The 5,076-nt window shown below is 55.7% G+C and overlaps 1 pseudogene; it reads left to right on the top strand.

Moving 5' to 3' along the window:
• Positions 1-656: 656 nt before the first annotated feature.
• LOC128833241 (U2 spliceosomal RNA) lies at positions 657-836 on the top strand (annotated as a pseudogene).
• Positions 837-5,076: the final 4,240 nt, after the last annotated feature.

Raw genomic sequence — 5,076 nt, 5'->3', positions numbered from 1 at the left:
TCTACACTGGGGGGGGAGATCAATCTAAGTTACACAACTTCAGCTATGTGAATAACGTAGCTGAAGTCGACGTACTTAGATCGACTTATCGCAGTGTCTTCACCGCGGTGAGTCGACTGCTGCCCTCCCCCGTTGACTCTGCCTGCGCCTCTCACATGCTGGAGTACAGGAGTCCACAGGAGAGCGCTCGGGGTCGATTTATCGTGTCTAGATTAGACCTGATAAATTGATCCCCGCTGGATCGATCGTTGCCCGCCAATCCGGCGGGTAGTGTAGACATACCCTTAGTTTCCTTATGCCTAGCATTGGCTCTGATACTAGGCTTTGTAGTACCTAGCAGTTTCCTTGTAATTTGCTACCCCACTCCTCAATAGGACTCTATTTAGCTGGTGATACACCAGGTTCTGATCTCCTTCTGTAACAGAACTATGTAATCAGTGGGCCATTTGGATAGGCTGTATGTTTGTTTTCCTAAACCTCCCAGTGAGGAAACACTTAGGAATGAAGGAACTGGATGATTAAATTTAAGTGTGTTAGAATGGGGCAGCTGATTAAGCTAATGAATTAGTCATGATTGAAGTGATATTCTTGGAAGCAGCAGCTAAGGAAACTTGGTTTGAGGGCCAAGAATGAGGACAATTGTAGTATTCCTGAACAGAACTTCTCGGCTCCTTGGAGCTAAGATCAAGTATAGTACCTATCCTTATCAGTTTAATTTCTTTTGAGGGACACCTGCAACATCTGCTCTGAAGATGGATTCGGTTGTTGCTATTTTTGAAAAAATCAATGATGCTTTGAAGATGTATTCTGCTGCTGCTACTTTGAAAGAAAATCCTCTCTCTGCTCCTGAGACACTGCCAGCTGCCCCCGGTAATGCCTCTGCTGCTGCTCCATGGAAGGTCTCTCAAACAATGACTGCGAAGAAGATTTTCAGCACCTCCAGGACATCACAGACCAGCAGTGCAAAGGGGAAGAATGGTGCCTCCTCGAAGGATCCCCCCCGAGATGCTGCTCCAGAAAGATCCTGCATCCTGAGGCCGGTCTGTTGGGACATAACCAGAAGGAACATCCCCCCCCCCCCCTCTCCCCAGCAGCACCAGCAGTCGAGGGACAGCCCCCCTGCTTTCCAGAAACTGCCAGGGGACAGCCCCCACTCTCCATTAGACGCCAAGGAAAAGTTCCCCCCCCCCCCGCTCTCCAGCAGCACCAGCCACCTACGGTAAGTCCCCCTGCTCTTCAGCAGCCGACAACGAACAGCCCCACCACGCTCTCCATCTGCAAGATGCTCCAAGGCGACCCCACCTCCCACCCCCATTTGCCTAGGACCCTGACGCTGGTGGTGCTCTCTCTGCTGTACACACCATCCAGGGAGGAATCTTCACAGACAGGACCAGCATTGCTCCATAGACCACCCAGAGGGTCACCAGCGCCTCGCCGGATGCCTGCCCAGCCTCAGAAACCACCCAGAGGGACCCCAGGACCTTGCCAGATTGCCCACGCAGCTGGATATCTCGACCCCACCTACTCACACCAGGAGAACCAGCCAGCGATACCGCCAGTGCTGCTGGAACACACACACACACACACACACACACACACACACACACACACACCGCTGCAAGGTAATGAGGACACCATACCAGCAGTATGCCCTCGCTGCGGACATGCTCATCTGCCCCGTCTGCTCCCCACCCCAAAGCTTCCACCTTCTCAGTGGCGTCACCAGACACCTGAAGAGATGCCGCAGCAGATGGGTTGCTTCAGCTGCGCCCTCTGCAGCCTGCCCTTCCCGCAGAAGCAATGCAAGACACACCAACTCGCCTGCAAGAAACACCTCAAGGGAACAACAGTCTCCTGCCCTGGCTCCCAGCTCTCCTGCTGCTCAGCAGCCTGCTGCTCCTGAGCCTCAGAGAAAGCCGGCCTTGCAAGCTGCCATGAAGAAGCCTGCCCCAGTCGCCAGGCCAGAGGAACGGGATGATGCGATCGACAAGGTACCTGCTTCTTCGGGGAATATCACCCAGGTCCTCGCCAGCAGGAGGCCTGCCTCCCCCTCTCATATTGCCAAGCAGATCTCCATGCTGAGACGACTCAGTGCTGCCTCGCCACCTGTCCAGCATGTCCCCATCCCCAGAAGGATCAGCGCCCCACCGCGCATAGCTGCTCAAGATCCTATCATCAGCAGAGCCAGCACCGCCCTTCAGACTGCCCTGTGAACTCCAACCGCCGGAGGAGCCAGCTCCATGCCCCAGACCACCCTATAAACTCCAGCCATCACTGGAGGAACCAGCTCCACCACCATACCAAAGCACCAGGCCTTCATTGCCAGACGGACCAGTACAGCCCCCAAGTCCATCCTGCTGGACACTGCCTGCAGGAGATTTCATGCTCCAGCAGCAACCGCCCAGGCAGCAGCCACTCGTAGAAGGACCAGCAGTGTCCCAGCAACCCCCAAGCCAGACCACGTATCTCCGACCACTAGCAACACCAAGATCCCACCAGAGATTCCACCCAGCACCCAACTGAAGGGAATCCTGACCCACGAGAGAGATGGCAGGCCAACCACACAGCAGGCTCAAACCTGCATCGGATGAGGTCGAGAACCCTGAGGACCAGTGGTCGATGGTGAGGGCTGCCACACCGTGGCAGACCACCTAGACCGAGGAGCTACAAGATGCAGCTTCCTTTGACGACTTTGACCTCCTTTTAGATAGGCTCACCCAAGAGCTGTCTGCGGAAATCACTCCCAGGAGGAGTTCGAATCAGGAGAATGCCCTGCCTGTCCATAGAACGCCTGCTCTGAACCACACCACCACCACCAGGGGCGTCAGAAGTAGAAACACCAGCCGCTGCTATGATGCAACAGTGACTTCCAGGATCCAAAAACTGTACTGGGCGAACCACTCCAAGGCCATGAGGGAGATCCTAGATGGGCCTTCGTCCTATTGCGCGATCCCATCTAAGCGTCTCTACAGCTACTTCAATGATGTATTTGATCGCATAGCCCGGAACAACACGCAGCGCCCAGAGTGCCTCCACCCCCTGCCCCATGTCAACAACACAGGTGTCCTGGAGACTGACTTTACACCCAAGGAAGTGATGGCCAGACTCTCAAAAACAAAAACCACAGCTCCTGGGAAAAAGCAAGACTCCGGCTGCCGGGTCCTCGCCATGCTCTTCAACCAGTGCCAGCGATTCTGCTGGACTTCCAGCTCCTGGAAGAAGGCCATCATGGTGCTGGTGTACAAGAAGGACGAGCAGGATGACCCCAGCAACTGGAGGCCCATCTCCCTCTGCTCTACGTTGTACAAGCTGTATGTCAGCTGCCTGGCCTCGAGGATTGCAGAGTGGTCGATGAGCAGGGGAGCCATCAGCTCCATCCAGAAAGGCTTAGTGTCCTGCGAGGGATGCTACAAAGACAACTTCGTCCTCCAAACCACCATCTAAATGGCCAGAAGGGCACGGAGGCAGTGTGCGGTAGCGTGGCTCGACCTGGCTAATGCCTTTGGGTCCATGCCCCACCACCACATTTTTGCCCCACTCCAGGAGTTTGGGATGCCAGAGAACTTCCTTCATGAGATCCAAGAGCTGTACAAGGGGTGCAGCACCACCATCCACTCGGTTGAAGGGAAGACTACTGAGATCCCAATCCAGAGCGGAGTAAAGCAGGGCTGTCCCCTCCGCCCCATAATCTTTAACTTCACCATGGAGCCGTTGTTGTGAGCGAACTCCAACGGCACAGATGGCTTCAACCTTCACAGTGAGAGGGTGAGCGTCCTGGCTTACGCAGATGACCTGGTCCTGACTGCGGATGACCCAGAGAGCCTCCAATGTATGCTAGATGCCACCAGTTGAGCTGCCAACTGGATGGGGCTCCACTTCAATGTAAAGAAGTGCGCAACTCTCCACACTGATGGCAGCAAAAGGGATTTGGTGCAGGCAACGGGGTTCCAGATCCAGAGTGAGCCCGTCATCCCCCTGGCAGAGGGGCAGTCGTACCAGCACCTGGGCACGCTGATTTGTTTCAGTGTCCGGCAGACACCCGAGGATACCATCCAGGAGATCTTGCAGGATGTTGCCAAGATCGATGCCTCCCTGCTTGCACCGTGGCAGAAGATAAATGCTTAAGGGGATCCGTTGTGGCAAAGGTGTCCCTCAGCCAGGCAGACAAGATCGCCCAGCAGCTGGTGAAGAAGTGGCTGTTCCTTCACCAGAGAGCTAGCAACAAGCTGGTTTACATCGCCCACGGGCATGGCTGCGCCAATGTCCCCTGCATGGGCGACCTGTGCGATGTCACAGTGATCACCTATGCCCTCCACCTGCTGACGTGTCCCGACGAACATCGTGGCGAACACCCTGCGTGACATGACAAAGAATTGGATCAAAAGAGCCCCCTCCAGCCAAGACATCACCACCTTCCTGAGCAGCTCCCTAGATGGTGAATTCGGATGGGATGGGCACAACATTGCTTCACTGTGGTCCCGTGCTCGCAACGTCACACATCGCCTGGGGAAGCGCATCGGCTGCCGCTGGGAGTGGTACGAGGAGTGCCAGGAGCTGGGAGTCCTGGTGCCACAGTTCAGATCTGACGACAACACCATCGTCGCCCCGAGCTCCAGGGGCTTGCTGAAGAGGACCCTGAAGGCCGCCGTCCACTTGCTGTATGTGGAAACGCTGAAGCGTAAACCGGACCAGGGTAAAGCCTTGGAGTTAACCAGCAAGTGGGACACCAGCAACCACTTCCTTCCTGGGGCAGCTTCACCCGTTTCACTGACTGGCGGTTCATCCACTGTGCCCAGCTCAACTGCGTCCCGCTCAACGGAGCCATCCACCACAGGGACTGAGACAAGTGTTGCAGGAAGTGCGGCTGCTCCAACAAGACCCTGCCCCACGTCATGTGCAGCTGCAAACCCCAGTCCAGAGCCTGGCAGCTGCGCCACAAAGCCATCCAGAGCCACTTGGTGAAAGCCATTGCACTGTTCATGGGGAGGTCTCAGTGAACTACACCATTCCTGGTACTGACAGCCTGCTGCGACCTGAAGTCGTCGTCACTGAGGCCCAGAAAAAGATCATCTTCAT

The sequence above is a fragment of the Malaclemys terrapin genome, chromosome 2 (assembly GCF_027887155.1).
Source record: "Malaclemys terrapin pileata isolate rMalTer1 chromosome 2, rMalTer1.hap1, whole genome shotgun sequence".
NCBI lineage: Eukaryota > Metazoa > Chordata > Testudines > Emydidae > Malaclemys > Malaclemys terrapin.
The sequence above is the reverse complement of the archived record's forward strand: the minus strand, read 5'-3'. Positions and strand labels throughout refer to the sequence as shown.